This window comes from Macaca fascicularis, chromosome 20 (genome assembly GCF_037993035.2).
Source record: "Macaca fascicularis isolate 582-1 chromosome 20, T2T-MFA8v1.1".
In the NCBI taxonomy this organism is placed as follows: domain Eukaryota; kingdom Metazoa; phylum Chordata; class Mammalia; order Primates; family Cercopithecidae; genus Macaca; species Macaca fascicularis.
In genome coordinates this window covers 40,942,289-40,961,141 of record NC_088394.1, presented here as the reverse complement: position 1 = coordinate 40,961,141, position 18,853 = coordinate 40,942,289, and positions in this window count along the sequence as shown.

The following is an 18,853-nucleotide window of genomic DNA, read 5'->3' as shown; positions in this document are numbered from 1 at the left end:
TTATCATTATGTAATGGCCTTTTTGTCTCTTTTGATCTTTGATGGTTTAAAGTCTGTTTTATCAGACACTAGGATTGCAACCCCTGCTTTTCTTTGTTCTCCATTTGCTTGGTAGATCTTCCTCCATCCCTTTATTTTGAGCCTATGTATGTCTCTGCATGTGACATGGGTCTCCTGAATCCAGCAAACTGATGGATCTTGACTCTTTATCCAGTTTGCCAGTCTGTGTCTTTTAATTGGAGCATTTAGTACATTTACCTTTAAGGTTAATATTGCTATGTGTGAACTTGATCCTGCCATTATGATATTAACTGTTTATTTTGCTCATTAGTTGAGGCAGTTTCTTCCTAGCCTCAATGGTCTTTACATTTTGGCATGTTTTTGCAATGGCTGGTACTGGTTGTTCCTTTCCATGTTTAGTGCTTCCTTCAGGGTCTCTTTCAAGGCAGGCCTGGTGGTGACAAAATTTCTAAGCGTTTGCTTATCTGTAAAGGATTTTATTTCTCCTTCACTTATGAAACTTAGTTTGGCTGGATATGAAATTCTGGGTTGAAAATTCTTTTCTTTAAGAATGTTGAATATTGGCCCCCACTCTCTTCTGGCTTGTAGAGTTTGCCAAGAGGTCTGCTGTTAGTCTGATGGGCTTCCCTTTGTGGGTAACCCGACCTTTCTCTCTGGCTGCCCTTAAGATGTTTTCCTTCATTTCAACTTTGGTGAATCTGGCAATTTGGTGTCTTGCAGTTGCACTTCTCGAGGAGTATGTTTGTGGCGTTCTCTGTATTTCCTGAATTTGAATGTTGGCCTGCCCTACTAGGTTGGGGAAGTTCTCCTGGATGATATCCTGAAGAGTGTTTTCCAACTTCATTCCATTTTCCCCCTCACTTTCAGTCACCCCAATCAGACGTAGATTTGGTCCTTTTACATAATCCCATACTTCTTGCAGGCTTTGTTCATTTCTTTTTCTTCTTTTTTCTTTAGGTTTCTCTTCTCGCTTCATTTCATTCATTTGATCCTCAATCCCTGATACTCTTTCTTCCAGTCAATCGAGTTGGTTACTGAAGCTTGTGCATTTGTCATGTATTTCTCCTGTCATGGTTTTCATCTCTGTCCATTCGTTTATGGCCTTCTCTGCATTAATTATTCCAGTTATCAATTCTCCCACTCTTTTTTCAAGATTTTTAGTTTCTTTGTACTGGGTACGTAATTACCCCTTTAGCTCTGACAAGTTTGATGGACTGGAGCCTTCTTCTCTCATCTCATCAAAGTCATTCTCCGTCCTGCTTTGATCCATTGCTGGTGATGAGCTACATTCCTTTGGAGGGGGCGATGTGCTCTTATCTTTTGAATTTCCAGCTTTTCTGCTCTGCTTTTTCCCCATCTTTGTGGTTTTATCTGCCTCTGGTCTTTAATGATGTTGACGTACTGATGGGGTTTTGGTGTGGGTGTCCTTCTTGTTTGTTAATTTTCCTTCTAACAGTCAGGACTCTCAGCTGTAGGTCTGTTGCAGATTGCTTGAGGTCCACTCCAGACCCTGTTTGCCTGGGTATCAGCAGCAGAGGCTGCAGAAGATAGAATATTGCTGAACAGTGAGTGTACCTGTCTGATTCTTGCTTTGGAATCTTCCTCTCAGGGGTGTACTCCACCGTGTGAGGTGTGGGGTGTTGATCTGCCCCTAGTGGGGGATGTCTCCCAGTTAGGCTACTCAGGGGTCAGCGACCCACTTGAACAGGCAGTCTGTCCATTCTCAGATCTCAACCTCCGTGTTGGGAGATCCACTGCTCTCTTCAAAGCTGTCAGACAGAGTCGTTTGTGTCTTCGGAGGTTTCATCTGCTTTTGTTGTTGTTGTTGTTGTTGTTGTTGTTGTTGTTGTTTAGCTGTGCCCTGTCCCCAGAGATGGAGTCTTCAGAGACAGGCAGGACTCCTTGAGCTGCTGTGAGCTCCACCGAGTTCGAGCTTCCCAGCCACTTTGTTTATCTACTTAACCCTCAGCAATGGTGAGCGCCCCTCCCCCAGCCTCGCTGCTGCCTTGCCGCGAGATCGCAGACTGCTGTGCTAGAAATGAGGGAGGCTCCGTGGGCATGGGACACTTCCGGCCAGGTGTGGGATATAATCTCCTAGTATGCCCGTTTGCTGATATCTTTGGTAGAGTGCAGTATTGGGGTGGAAGTTACCCGATTTTCCAGGTGTTGTGTGTCTCAGTTCCCCTGGCTAGGAAAAGGGATTCCCTTCCCCCTTGCACTTCCCAGGTGAGGTGATGCCTCACCCTGCTTCAGCTCTCGCTGGTCGGGCTGCAGCAGCTGCCCAGCACCGACTGTCTTGCACTCCCTAGTGAGATGAACCCAGTACCTCAGTTGAAAATGCAGAAATCGCCTATCTTCTGTGTCACTGGCGCTGCAAGTTGGAGATTGGAGCTGTTCCTATTCGGCCATCTTGCTCCGCCCCCCCAACACTCTTTTTGTAGAATCTTCAAAGGGATATTTTGGAGTGAATTGAGGCCTATGTTGAAAAAGGAATTATCCTCAGATACAACCTAGAAAGAAGCTTTCTGAGAAACTGTTTTGTGATGTATGAATTCATCTCACGGAGTTACACTGCACTTTTCACTCAACACTGCTGATTCTTGGAAACTGCAGTGGGATATATTGGAACTTATTGAAGATTATGGTGACAAAGAAATTATCCTCAGATAAAAACCAAAAATAAGCTTTCAGAGAAAGTGGTTTTCTTTTTATTGAGAAGTTCCCTAACACTATTCTCATTAAATCTGCAATGGGATATTCGAGCGCACATTCAGGAATATAGTGAAAAAGGAAATTTCCTCACATAAAAACTAGAAAGAAGTCTTCTGAGAAAATTCTTCATGATGTGTGAGTTCATCTCACAGAGCTACAACTTTCTTTTCATGGAGCAATTTCATAACACTTTTTTTGTGGAATCTCCAAAGGGGTATTTGTGACAGCATTGAGGGCTATCTTGAAAAAGGAAGTATCCACAGATAAAAGTAAAAAAAGGAGCTTTCTGAGTAGCTGATTTATGATGTGTGAATTCATCTCACAGTGTTTAACCATTCATTTCATTGAGTAGTTTGCTAACACTGTTTTCATGGAATCTACAAAGGGATATTTGGGAGCACATTAAAGCCTATATTGAAAAAGGAAATATACTCAGATAAAAACCAAAATGAAGCTTTCTGAGAAACTGCTTTGTGATGTGTGAATTCATCTCACAGAGTTGCACCACTCTTTTCATTGAGCAGTTTGCTAACACTGTTTTCATTGAATCTGCAAAGGGATAATTCAGAGCACATTGAAGCTTATAGTGACAAAGGAAATATCCTCAGACAAAGACTAGAAAGATTCTTTCTGAGAAACTGCTTTCCGATTTGTGAAATCATCTCACAGAGTTAAGTAATATTTGTTCTGGAGCAGTTTGGTAGCACTGTTTTTGGGGAATCTGAAAAGGATATTTTGAATTGCTTTGAAGCCTATGGTGACAAAAGAAATATCCTCAGACAAAAACTAGAAAGAAGCTTTCTGAGAAAGTCCTTTGTGATGTGTGAATTCATCTCATAGAGTTACACCATTCTTTTAATGGAGCACTTTGCTAACACAGTTTTCGTGGAATCTGCAAAGGGATATTTGGGAGAGCATTGAGGCCTCTTGTGAAAAAGGAAATATCCTCAGATAAAAACGAGAAATAAGGTTTCTGAGAACTACTTTGTCATGTGTGAATTCATCTCACTGAGTTACACTGTTCTTTTCATTCATCAGTTTGCTAACACTGTTTTCTTGGAATCTGCAATGGGATATGTCAGAGTGCATAGAAGCTAATGGTGACAAAGGAAATATCCTGAAACAAAAACCAGAAAGAAGCTTTCTGAGAAATCACTTAGTGATGTGTTAATTCACTTCACAGAGTGACATGATTCTTTTCATGGATCATTTTGGGAGCACTGTTTTTGGGGCATCTAAGAAGTGATATTTTGGATCTCATTGAAGCCTTTGGTGACAAAGGAAATATCCTAAGATGAAAAGGAGAAAGAAGCTTTCTGAGAAACTACTTTGTCATGTGTGATTTCATCTCACAGAGTTACACCTTTCTTTCCATGGAGCAGTTTGCTAACACTGTTTTCGTGCAATCTGCAAAGGGATATTTGGGAGCGCATTAAGGCCTATGTTGAAAAAGGAAATATCCTCAGATAAAAACTTGAAAGAAGGATTCTGAGAAACTGCTTTCTGATGTATGAATTCATCTCAGAGAGGTACACTGTTCTTTTCATTGAAAAGTATGCTAACACTGTTTTTGTGGAATCTGCAAATGGATAATTTGGAGCACATTGAAACTTATGGTGACAAAGGAAGTATCCTCAGACAAAGACTAGAAAGAATCTTTCTGAGAAACTGCTTTCTGATTTGTGAATTAATCTCACAGAGTTACACAATTTTTTTTATGGAGCAGTGTGGTAGCACTGTTTTTGGGGAATCAGAGAAGGGATATTTTGGATCACATTGAAGCCTATGGTGACAAAGGAAATACCCTCAGACAAAAACTAGAAAAACTCTTTCTGAGAAACTTCTTGGTGATGTGTGAATTAATCTCACAGACTTACACCTTTCTCTTCGTGGAGCACTTTTCTTACACTGTTTATGTGGAATCTACAAAGGTATATTTGTGAGTGCATTAAGGCTTGTAGTGAAAAAGGAAATATCATCAGATAAAATCGAGAAAAAAGCATTCTGAGAAACCGCTTTGTGATGTGGTAATTCATCTCACAGAGTTACACGATTCTTTTCATGGATCATTTGTTAACACTCTTTTTGGGGAATCTGAGAAGGCATATTTTCGATCACATTGCAGCAAATGTTGACAAAGTAAGTATCATCAGAATACAACTAGAAAGTATTTTTCTGAGAAAGTAGTTTCTGATGTGTGAATTCTTCTCACAGAATTACACGGTTCTTTTCATTGATCAGTTTGATAACATTTTCTTGTGGAATCTGCAATAGGATATTTGGAAGTGCATTAAAGCCTATGGTGACATAGGAAATATCCTCAGATGAAAACCCAAAAGAAGCTTTATGAGAAACTCCTTTGTGTTTTGTGAATTCATCTCACAGAGTTACACTGCTTTTTTCATTGAGCAGAATCTGCAAAGAGATATTTTCGAGCGAATTGAGGTCTATGTTGTAAAAGGAATTATCCTCAGATAAAACCTAGAAAGAAGCTTTCTGAGAAACTGCTTTGTGATATTTGAATTCATCTCACAGAGTTACACTATACTTTTCACTCAACAGTTTGCTAATATTGCTGATTCTTGGAATCTGCAGTGGGATATATCGGACCACATTGCAGATTATGGAGACAAAGGAAATATCCTCCGATAAAAACCAAAACTAAGTTTTTGGAGAAACTGCTTTGTGATGTGTGAATTCATATCACAGAGTTACACCGTTCTTTTCATTGGGAAGCTTGCTAACACTTTTCTGATTTAATCTGCAATCAGATATTCAGGTGCACATTCAGGGATATAGTGACAAAGGAAATATCCTCAGATAAATCTAGAAAGAAGCTTTCTGAGAAAGTCCTTTGTGATGTGTGAATTCATCTCACAGAGTTATACCTTTCTTTTCATGGAGCAGTTTGCCAACACTGTTTTCATGGAATCAGCAAAGGGATATATTTGAGCACTCTGAGGCCTATGGTGAATAAGGAAATATCCTCAGATAAAAACTAGAAAGAAGCTTTCTGAGAAACTGCTTTGTGATGTGTTAATTTGTCTCACAGATGTACACTGTTCTTTTCGTTTCCCAGTTTGCTAACACTCTTTTCTTGGATTCTGCAATGGGATATTTCCGAGTGTATTGAAGCTTATGGTGACAAAGGAAATATCCTCATATAAAAACTAGAAAGACGCATACTGAGAGATTGCTTTTTGATGTGTTAATTCAGCTCACAGTGTTACACAATTGCTTTCATGGATCAGTTTGGTAGCACTATTTTTTGGGAATCTGAGAAGGGATATTTTTTATTGCATTGAATCCTAGGGTGACAAAGGAAACATCCTCAGATAAAAACTAGAAAGAAACTGTGAGAAAGTTTTTTGTGGTGTGTGAGTTCATCTCACAGAGTTACACCTTTCTTTTCATGGAGGAGTTTGCTAATACTGTTTTTGTGGAATCTGCAAAGGGATATTTGGGAATGCATTGAGGCCTGAGAAATATCCTCAGATAAAAACGAGAAAGAAGCTTTCTGAGAAAGAAGGTGTTGTGGATGCATCTCACGTAGTTACACTGTTGTTTTCATTGACCGGTTTGATAACACTATTTTCGTGGACTCTGCAATAAGATTCTTGGGAGTGAATTGAAGTCTATGGTGACAAATTAAATGTCCTCAGACTAAAACCAAAAGGAAACTTTCTAAGAAACTGCCTTATGATGAGAGAAATCATCTCACAGACCTACACATTTTTTTTCATGGAGCAGTTTGCTAACACTATTTTCATGGAATCTGCAAAGGACTGTTCATGGGTGCATTGAAGCAAACGATGAAAAAGAAAATATCCTCTGAAAAAATATAGAAAGAAGCTTTCTGAGATGTTTCTTTGTGATGTGTGAATTCATCTCACAGAGTTACACTGTTTTGTTCATTGAGAAGTTCACAAACACTTTTTTCCTGGAATCTGGGATGTGATATTCTAGAGCACATTGAGGAATATGGTGAATAAGGAAATATCCTCAGATAAAAATTAGGAAGAAGCTTTCTCAGAAACAACTTTGTGATGTGTGAATTCATCTCACAGAGTTGCACCTTTCTTTTCATGGAGCAGTTTAGTAACACTGTTTTTGGGGAATCTCAGAAAGGATATTGTGGACTGTATTGAAGCCTAAGGTGACAAAGGAAATATCCTCAGATAAAAACCAAAAAGAAACTTTCTGCAAAACTGCTTTGTGATGTGTGAATTCGACTCACCGAGTAACACTGTTCTTTTTGTTGAGAAGAATGTTAACACTTTTTTCGTTTAATCTGCAATGGGATATTCGGAAGCTCATTGAGGAATACGGTGAAAAAGGAAATACCCTCAGATAAAAATGAGAAAGAAGCTTTCAGAGAAACTCCTTTGTGATGTGCACATTCAGCTCATAGAGGTAAAACTTTCTGTTGAGGGAACACTTTTGCATTATTGTTTTTGTGGTGTCTGAGAAGGGATATCTGAGGGCACATTGAAGCCTATGGTGGCAAAGGAAATATCCTCAGGCAAAAACCAAGAAGAATCTTTCTGAGAATCTTCTTTCTGATATTTGAATTCATCTCATAGATTCACACCATGCTTTTCATGGAGCAGTTTGCTAACACTGTATTCATGGAATCTACAAAGGGATATTCAGAAGTGCATTGAGGCAAACGGTGAAAAAGGAAATATTAACACACAAAAACTAGAGAGAAGCTGTATGGCACACTTCTTTGTGATTTGTGAATATATCTCACAGAGTTACATGATTTTCTTCATGGAGCAATTTGGTAGCACTGCTTTTGGGGAATCTAAGAAGGGATACTTTGGATCGCATTGAAGCCAACAGTGACAAAGGAAATATCCTCAGATAAAATCTAGAAAGAATCTTCCTGAGAAACTTCTTTGTGATGTGGGAATTCATCTCACAGAGTTACACCATTCTTTTCATTGAAAAGATGGGTAACACTGTTTTCTTGGAATCTGCAATGGGATATTCTAGAGCGCATTGAGGCCCATGGTGAAAAAGGAAATATCCTCAGATAAAAACTAGAAAGAAGCTTTCTGAGAAACAGCTGTGTGATGTGTGAATTCATCTCACAGAGTTACACCATTCTTTTCTTGGAGCAGTTTGGTAGCACTGTTTTTGGGGATCTGAGAAGGGATATTTTGGATCGCATTGAAACCTATGGTGAAAAAGGTAATATCCCCAGACAAAAACCAAAAAGAATCTTTCTGAGAAACTTCTTTGTGATGTTCACATTCATCTCATAGAGTTACACCTTTCTTTCATGGAGTCATTTGCTAACACTGTTTTTGTGGAATATGCAAAGGGATATTTGGGAGTGCTTTGAGACCTATGGTGGAAAAGGAAATATCCTTAGATGAAATCTAGAAAGAAGTTTTCTGAGAAACTGCTCTACGATGTGCGAATTCATCTCACAGAGGTACATTGTCCTTTTCATTGAGCAGTTGGCTACACTGTTATCTTGGAATCTGCAATGGGATATGTTGGAACACATTCAAGTTTAGGGTGACAAAGAAAATATCCTCAGATAAAAACTAGAAAGAAGCGTCCTGAAAGACTGCTTTGTGATTTGTGAATTCATCTCACAGAGTTACACGATTCTTTACATGGAGCAGTTTGGTAGCACTGTTCTTATGAAATCTGCAAAGGGATATTCGGGAGCTCCTAGAGGCCTATGGTGAAAAAGGAAATAACTTCAGATAAAAACTGGAGAGAAGCTTTTCAAGAAACGGTTTTTGATGTGTGTATTCATCTCATAGAGTTTAACCTTTTTGTTGATTGAGCAATTTGGCATCACTGTTTTTGTGGTATCTGAGAGGAGACATTTGGGAGCATATTGAAGCCTATGGTGAAAAAAGACATATCCTCAGGTAAAAACTGGAAAGAAACTTTCTGTGAAACTGCATTGTGATGTGTGAATTCATATCACAGAGTTAGACCATTATTCTCATTGAGCAGTTTGATAACTCTGTTCCCAAGGATTCTGCAATAGGATATTCAGGAGCACTTTGAAGTCTATTGTGACAAAGAAAATATAATCATAATAATCAAAAAGAAGTTTTCTGAGAAACTGCTTTGTGATGTGTTAATTCATCTCAAGGAGTTTCATGATTCTTTTCAAGTGTCGGTTTGGTAGCACTGTTTTTGGGAATCTTAGAAGGGATATTTTGGATCACATTGAAGCCTACGGTGACTAAGGAAATATCCTCAGAAAAAAACTAGAAAGAAGCTTTCTGAGGAAGATCTTTGTGATGTGTGAATTCATCTAACAGAGATACAACTTTCTTTTTGTGTAGCAGTTTGGTAACACTGTTTTTGTTGAAACCACAATGGGATATTTTGGATCACATTGAAGCCTATTCTGACAAAGGAAATAACCTCAGACAAAAACTGTAAAGAAGATTTCTGAGAAACTGCTTTGTGACTCGTGAATTCATCTCACAGAGTTACATGATTCTTTTCATGGAGGAGTTTGGTTACACTGTTTTTGGGGAATCTGAGAGGGGATATTTTAGATCGCATTGAAGTGTATGGTGACATAGGAAATATCCTCAGAGAAAAACTAGAAAGAAACTCTGAGAAAATTATTTAAGATGTGTGAATTAATCTCACAGAGGTACACATTTCTTTTCATGGAGCAGTTGATAACAGTGTTTTCGTGGAATCTGCAAGGGGATATTTGGGAGCCCACTGGGGCCTATGGTGAAATAGGAAATATCTTCAAATAAAAACTAGAAGGAAGCTTTCTGAGAAATGGCTTTGTGCAGTGTGAATTCATCTTACAGAATTACACCAATATTTTCATTAAGCAGTTTGATAACACTGTTTTCATGTAATCTGCAGTGCATTGAAGCCTATGGTGACAAAGGAACTATCATCAGATAAAAACAAAAAGAAGCTTTCTGTGAAACGGCTTTGTGATGTGTGAATTAACCTCATAGAGTTACACCGCTCTTTTCATTGAGAAGTTTGCTAACAATTTTTTCTTTTCTTCTGCAATGGGATATTTGAGAGCACTTTGAGGAACATAGTGAAAACGGAAATATCCTTAGATAAAAACCAGAAAGTTTTGTGGGAAACGGATTTGTGGTATGTGAATTCATCTCACAGAGTTACACCTTTATTTTCATGGAGCGGTTTGGCAGCATTGTTTTTGGGGAATCTAAGAGATATTTGCCAGTGCATTGAAGTTTATAGTGGAAAAGTAAATATCCTCAAATAAAAAGTAGAAGAAATCTTTCTGAGAGACTGCCTTGTGATGAATGAATTCACCTCACAGAGTTCCAATATTCTTTTCATTGAGCAATTTGCTAGCAATGTTTTCACCATATCTGCAATAGGATATATTGTAGTGCATTGAAACCTATGGTGACAAAGGAAATATCCTCAGATAAAAACCAAAAGGAAGCTTTCTGAGAAACTACTTTGTGATGTGTGAATTCAATCTACAGAGTTACACTGTTCTTTTCATTGAGACGTTTGCTAACACTTTTCTTGGAATCTTCAATGGGATACTTTGGAGTGCTTTGAAGCTTATGGTAACAAAGGAAATATCCTCAGATAAAAACTTGAAAGCTTTCTGAGAAACTGCTTTGTGATTTGTGAGTCCGTCTCACACAGTTTCCCAGTTCTCTTCATGGAGAAGTTTGGTAACACTGCTTTTGGGGAATCTGAGAAGGGATATTTTGGATCGCATTGAAGCCTATGGTGACAAACTAAATATCTTCAGATAAAACTAGAAAGAAGCTTTCTGAGAAACTACTTTGTGATGTGTGGATTCATCTTACAGAGTTTCACTGTTCATTTTATTGAGCAGAATGCTCACACTGTTTTCTTGGAATCTGCAATGGGATATTTTGGAGCACATTGAAGCTTATGGTGAGAAAGAAATATTCTCACACAAACACCAAAAAAAAACTTTTCTGAGAAACTGCTTTGTGTTGTGTGAATTCGTCTCACAGATTTACACCTTTCATTTCATGGAGTCATTTGCTAACACTGTTTTCATGGAATCTGCAAAGGGATATTCACTAGCTACTTGATGCAAATGGTGAAAAAGGAAATATCCTCAGACAGAAACTAGAAAGAACCATTCTGAGAAACTTCTTTGTGATTTGTGAATTCTTCTCACAGAGTTACATGATTCTTTTCATGGAGCAGTTTGGTAGCACTGTTTTTAGGGAATCTAAGAAGGAATATTTTGGATTACATTGAAGTCTATGGTAGCAAAGGAAATATCCTTAGAGAAAATCTAATAAAAAACTTTCAGAGAAACCTCTTTGTGATGTGTCAATTTATCTCAGAGAATAGCACCTTTATTTTCATTAAGATGTTTGCTAACACTTTTTTCGTGGAATGTGATGGGTTACTCGCTAGTGCCTTAAGGCAAATGGTGAAAAAGTAATATCCTCAGATAAAGACTAGAAAGAAGCTTTCTGAAAAACAGCTTTGTGATGTGAGAATTCATCTCAAACAATTACACCATCCCATTCATGGAGCAATTTGGCAGCACTGTTTTTGGGGAATCTGAGAAGGTATATTTTGGATCGTATTGAAGCCTAGGGTAAAAAAGGAAATATCCTAAGAGAAAAACTGGATAGAAGCTTTCTGAGAAACTTCTTCATTATGTGTGAATTCATCTCACAGAGTTACACGATTCTTTTCATGGAGCAGTTTGGTAGCACTATTTTTGGTGTATCTGAGAAGGGATATTCTGGACCGCAATGAACCATAAGTTGACAAAGGAAAAACCCTCAGATAATAACTAGAAAGAAGCTTTCAGAGAAAGTTCTTTGTGATGGGTGAATTTGTCTCACATAGTTACACCTTTATTCTCATGAAGCCTATTGCTAACACTGTTTTCGTGGAATCTGCAAAGGGATATTTGGGAGTGCATTGAAGACTATAGTGAAAAAGAAAATATCCTCAGATTAAAAGTAGAAAGATTTCTTATGAGATACTCTTTTATGATGTGTGAATTCATCTCACAGATTTACACTGTTCTTTTCATTGAGAAGTTTGCTCACACTGTTTTTGTGGAATCTGCAATAGGATACTTGGGAGCACATTGAAACCTATGATGACAAAGGAAATATCCTCAGACAAAAACCAAAAAAAGATTTCTGAGAAACTGCTTCATGATGAGTTAACCCATCTCACAGAGTTACACTGTTCCTTTTAATGTGCAGTTTGCTAACACTCTTTTCTTGGAATCTTCAATGGAATATTTCATAGTGCATTGAAGCTTTTGGTGACAAAGGAAATATCCTCATACAAACACTAGAAATAAATTTTCTGAGAAAGCAATTGGTGACGTATTAATTCATCTAACAGGGTTACATGATCCTTTTCATTTATCAGTTTGGTAGTGGTGTTTTTTGGGAATTTGAGAAGGAATATTTTGGATTGCATTGAAGCCTACGGTGACAAAGGAAATATCCTGAGATAAAAACTAGAAAGCAGGTTTCTGAGAAATTTCTTTCTGGTTTGCTAACTCAACTCAAAGTGTTACACCTTTCTTTTCATAGAGCAGCTTGCTAACTGTTTACCTGGGATCTGCAAAGGGATACTTGGAAGGGCATTGAGGCCAAAGGTGAAAAAGGAAATATCCTCCGACAAAAACTGGAAAGAAGCTTTCTGAGAAACTGCTTTGTTTTGTTTCTAATAAAGCTTTCTGATAAAGTTCTATGTGATTTCTGAATTCATCTCATGTCTCTAGACCGTTTTTTTCATTGAGCAGTTTGATAACACTGTCTTTCTGGAAACTGCAAGAGGATATTTGGGAGCTAATTGAAGCCTATGTTAACAAGGGAAATATCCTCAGACAAAAACCAAAAAGATGCTTTCTGAGAGACTCCTTTGTGATGTGTGAATTTATCTCACAGAGTTACACTGTTGTTTTCATTGAGCAGTTTGCTAGTACTGTTTTTTTTTTTTTTTTTTTGATGTCTGCAAAGGAATCTTTCCGATCGCATTGAAGCCTATGGTGACAAAGAAAATATCCTCAGACAAAAACTAGAAAGAAGCTTCCCGAGAACCTGCTATGTGATTTTTGAATTCATCTCAGAGAATTACACCTTTCTTCTCATGGAGCAGTTTGGTAGCACTGTTTTGGGGGAATCTGAGAATGGATATTGTGGATGGCATTGAAGTCTGTGGTGTAAAAGTAAATGTTCTCAGATGAAAACCAGAAGGAAGCTTTCTGAGAAACAGCTTAGTGATGTGTGAATTCTTCCCATAGAATTACACCTTACTTTTCATGGAGCAGTTTATTAATACTGTTTTCGTGGAATCTGCAATTAGATACTTTGAAGCATTGAGGCTTATGGTTTCAAAGGAAATATCCTCATATAAAAACTAGAAAGAAGATTTCTGAGAAACTGTTTTGTGATGTGTTAATTCATCTCACAGAGGTACACGATTCTTCTCATGGATCAGTTTGGTAGCACTGTTTTTGGGGAATCTGAGTAGGAATATTTGGGATCACATTGAAGCCTATGGTAAAAAGAAAATATTCTCAGACAAAAGTAGAAAGAAGCTTTCTGAGAAAGTCTTTTGTGATGTGTGAACTCATCTCACTGTGTTGCACCATTCTTTTCATTGAGCAGTTTGATAACACTGTTTTTGAGGAATTTACAACAGGTTATTTGGGAGAGCAATGAAGGCTATGGTGACAAAGGAAATATCGTCAGATAAAAACTTGAAAGAAGCTTTCTGAGAAACTTCTTTGTGACGTATGAATTTATTACAAGGAGATACATTTTTCTTTTCATAGAACAGATTTCTAACACTGTTTTTGTGGAATCTGCACATTGATATTTTTCACACATTGAGGCCTATGGTGTAAAAGGAAATATCCTCAGTTAAAAACTAGAAAGATGCTTTCTGAGGAACTGCTTTGTGATGTGTGAATTCATCTCACAGAGATACACCATTCCTTTCATTGAGCAGTTTGTTAACACTGTTTTTGTGGCATCTGCAAAGGACTATTTTGGAGAGTATTGAAGTTAAGGTGACAAAGGAAATACCTCATATAAAAAGTAGAAAGAATCTCTTGAGGAAACACTTTCTAATGTGTTAATTCATCTCACAGAGTTACAAGATCCTTTTCATGGATGAGTTTGTTAGCACTGTGTTCGTGGAATCTACAAAGGGATATTGGGCAGCGCATGGAGGCTTATAGTGAAAAAGGAAATATACTCAGATAAAAACTAGAAAGAAGCTTGTTGAGAAAGTTCTTTGTGATGTGTGATTTCATCACACAGAGTTACATCTTTCTTTTCATGGAGTAGTTTGTGAACACTGTTTTCGAGGAATCTGCAAAGGGATATTTGGGAGCACATTGAGGACTATGGTGAAAAAGGAAATATCCTCAGATAAAAATTCGAAAGAAGCTTTCTGAGAAACTGCTTTGTGATGTGTGAATTCATCTCACAGAGTTACACTGTTTTTTTCATTGAGAAGTTTGCTAAAATTGTCTTCTTATAATCTGCCAAGGGGTATTTCTTTTTTTTTTTGAGACGGAGTCTCGCTGTGTCGCCCAGGCTGGAGTGCAGTGGCCGGATCTCAGCTCACTGCAAGCTCTGCCTCCCGGGTTTTTACACCATTCTCCTGCCTCAGCCTCCCGAGTAGCGGGGACTACAGGCGCCCGCCACCTCGCCCGGCTAGTTTTTTTTTGTATTTTTTAGTAGAGACGGGGTTTCACCGTGTTAGCCAGGATGGTCTCGAACTCCTGACCTCGTGATCCACCTGCCTCGGCCTCCCAAAGTGCTAGGATTACAGGCTTGAGCCACCGCGCCCGGCCATCCAAGGGGTATTTCAAGGCACAATGACACTTACTGTGACAAACAAAATATCCTCATAGAAAAAGTAGAAAAGAGCTTTTGGGAAAACTGCTTTGTGATTTGTGAATTCTTCTTACAGAATTACACGATTCTCTCCATGGATCAGTTTGGTAGCACTGTTTTTGTGGTATCTGAGAAGGGATATTTTGGATCCCATTGAAACCTGAGGAAATAGCCTCAGATAAAAACTCGAAAGAAGCTTACTGAGAGAGTTCTTTGTGATGTGTGAGTTCATCTCACTGAAATACAGCTTTCTTATCATGGAGCAGCTTGCTAACACTACTATCGTGAAATTTGCAAAGGGATATTTTGGAGCACATTGTGCCCAACAGTGTAAAAGGAAGTAACTGCAGATAAAAACTAGAAACAAGCTTTCTGAGAAACTGCTTTGAGACGTGTGAATTCATCTCGCAGTGTTACACCATTCTCCTCATAGAGCAGTTTGCTAACACTGTTTTCATGGAATCTGCAAAGGAATATATGGGAGTGCGCTGAGGCCTATGGTGAAAAAGGAAATATCCTCAGATAAAAACTAGGAAGAAGCTTTCTGAGAAACAGCCTTGTGATGTGTGAATTTGTCTCACAGAGTTACACTTTGTTTTTCATTGAGAGTTTGCTAACACTGTTTTCTTGGAATCTGCAACTGGATATATTGGAGCACTTTGAAGCTTATGGTGACAACGAAATATCCTCAGACAAAACTAGCTCTCTGAGAAACTGTTTCATGATTTGGTAATTCATCTAACGGAGTTACACGATTCTTTCCAAGGAGCAGTTTGATAGCACTATTTTTGGGGAACCTGAAAAGGGATATTTTGGATACCAATGAAGCCTAAGGTGACAAAGAATATATCATCAGATAAAAATTAGAAAGAAGCTTTCTGGGAAACTTCTTTGTGATGTGTGAATTCATCTTACACAGTTACACCTTTTTTTTCATGGAGCAGTTTCCTACCTCACTTTTCCTGGAATCTGCAAAGGGATAATTGGGAGTGGATTGAGGCCTACAGTGAAAAAGGAAATATCCTCAGATACAAACTAGAAAATAGCCTTCTGAGAAATGGCTTTGTGATGTGTGAATTCATCTCACAGAGCTACACCTTTCTTTTCATGAAGCAGTTTGGAAACACTGTTTTTGTGTAATCTGCAAAGGAATATTCAGGATCGCATAGGGTTCCATGGCAAAAAAGGAAATATTTTCAGGTAAAAACTGGAGAGAAGATTTCTGAGAAACTGCCTTATGACAAGTGTATTCGTCTCACAGTGTTACATTGTTCTTTTCATTCAGCAGTTTGCTAACAATGGTTTCGTGGAACCTGCAATAGGATATTTTGGAGCGCATTGAAGCCTATGGTGACAAGTGAAATATCCTTAGACAAAAACTGGAAATAAGTTTTCTGAGAGACTGCTTTGTTATTTATTAATTCATCTCACAGAGTTTAATGATCCTATTCATGGACCAGTTAGGTAGCATTGTTTTTGGGGAATCTGAGAAGGGATGTTTTGGATTGCATTGAAGTCAATGGTGACAAAGGAAATGTCCTCAGGTAAAAATTAGAAAGACGCTTTCTGAGTAAGTTCTTTGTGATGTGCGAATTCATCTTATAGAGTTACAACTTTCCTTTCCTGGAGCAGTTTGCTAGCACTAATTTCATGGAGTCTGCAGTGGAATAATACAGAGTGCTTTGAGGCTTATATGAAGAAGGAAATATCCTCAGATAAAAACTGGAATGTATTTTTCTGAGAAACAGTTTTGTGGTGTGTGAATTCATCTTAAAGTGTTGCACCATTGTTGTCACTGAGCGTTTTGATAACACTGATTTCATGGAAACTGCAATAGGATATTTGGGAATACATTTTAGCCTACGTTCACAAAGGAAATATCCTCAGATAAAAACCAAAAAGAAACTTACTGTGAAGGTGCTTTGTGATGTGTGAATTCATCTCTGAGAACTACACCGTTCTTTTCATTGAGAAGTTTGCTAACACTGTTTTCATTTAATTTGCAATGGCATATTTGTGAATGCCTTGAGGATTACAGTGAAAAAGGAAATATTTTCTGATAAAAACTAGAGAGAAGCTTTCTGAGAAACATCTTTGTGATATGTGAATTCATCTCACAGAGTTACTGCTTTCTTTTCAAGGAACAGTTTGCTAGCACTGTTTTTGGGGAATCTGAGAAGGGATATTATGGGTTGCATTGAAACCTATATTGACAAAGGAAGTATCCTCAGATAAAAGCTAAAAAAGAAGCTTGTTGAGAAACTGCTTTGTGATGTGTGAATTCGTCTAACAGAGTTACACTGTTGTTTTCATAGAGAAGTTTGATAAAACTCTTTTCGTGGAATCTGCAATAGGATATTTGGGAGCGCACTGAAGCCTATGGTGACAATGGAAATATCCTCAGACAAAAATAAAAAGAACATATCTGAGAAACTGCTTTGTGATGTGTGAAATCATCTCACAGGTTTGCACCTTTCTTTTCATGAACCAGTTTACAACACTATTTTCCTAGAATCTACAAAGGGATATTAGTGAGTGCATTGAGGCAAATGGTGAAAAAGAAAATATCCTCACATAAAAACTGTAAAGAAGCTTTCTGAGAAGCATTTTTGTGATGTGTGAATTCACCTCACAGAGTTACACTACTCTTTTCCTGAGCAGTTTGGTAGCACTGTTTTTGGGGAATCTGAGAAGGGATATTTTGGATCACAATGAAGCCTATGGTGACAAAGGAAATATCCTCAGATAAAAACCAGAAAGAAGCTTTCTGAGAAAGTTCTTTGTGACGTGTGAATTCATCTCACAGAGATACACGATTTTTTTCATGGAGTAGTTTGCTGACACTGTTTTCGTGGAATCTGTAAAGGGATATTTGAGAGTGCATTGAGGTCTAAGGTGAAAAAGGAAATATCCTCACATAAAAACTAGAAAGATGCATTCTGAGAAACTGTATGTGATGTGTGAATTCATCTCACAGAGATACACTGTTCTTTGCCGTGGACAGTTTGCTACTCTGTTTTCTTGGAATCTACAATCTGATATATCAGAGCGCATTGACGCTTATGGAAACAAAGGAAATATCCTCAGATAAAATCTGCAAAGGAGCTTACTGAGAAACTGCTTTGTGATGTGTTAATTCATCTCACAGAGTTACACAATTCTTTTCATATAGCAGTTTGGTAGCACTGTTTTTAGGGAATCTGAGAAGGGATGTTTTGAATGGCATTTAAACCTATGGTGACAAAGGAAATATCCTCAGAAAAAATCTAGAAAGAATCTTTCTGAGAAAGTTATTCATGATGTGTGAATTCCTCTCACAGAGTTGCATCTTTCTTTTCATGAAGCAGTTTGGAAAAACTGTTTTCGTGGAATCTGCACATGGATATTTGGGACCGCATTGAGACCTATAGTGAGTAAGAAAATATCCTGTCATAAAAACTCGAAAGAAGCTTTCTGAGAACCTGCTTTGTGACGTTTTAATTCATCTCACAGAGTTACATTGTTCTTTTCATCCAGCAGTTAGCTAACACTCTTTTTGTGGAATCTGCAGTAGGATATTTGGGAATGCATTAAAGCCTATGGTGACAAAGGAAATATCCTCAGATAAAAAAACAAAAAGAAACTTTCTGAGAAACTGCTTTGTGATGTGTGAATTCATCTCACAGAGTCACACTGTTCTTTTCATTGAGTAGTTTGCTAATACTGTTTTCTTGGAATCTGCAATGGGATATTTCAGAGCACATTGAAGCCTAAGGTGACAAAGGAAATATCCTCAGACAAAAACTAGAAAGAAGCATTCTGAGAAAAACCTTTGCAAATTGTGAATTAATCTCACAGAGCTACATGATTCTATTCATGGAACAGTTTGGTAGCACTGTTTTGCGAATCTGAGAAGGGATTTTGGATCGCATAGAAACCTTTGATGACAAAGGAAATATTCACAGGTAAAAACTATAAAGATACTTTCTGAGAACGTTTTTGTGATGTGTGAATTCATCTTACAGAGTTACACTTTTCTTGTCATAAAACAGTTTGGTAACATGGTTTTTGGGGAATCTGAGAATGAATATTTAGATCACATTGAAGCCTATGGTGAAAAAGGAAATATCCTGAGATGAAAACTAGAAAGAAGCTTTCTGAGAAACTGTTTGTGATGTGAAAATTCATCTCACAGAGTTACACTATTTATTTTATTGAGCAGTTTGCTAACACTGTATTCTTGAAATCTGCAATGGAATATTTCAGAGCAC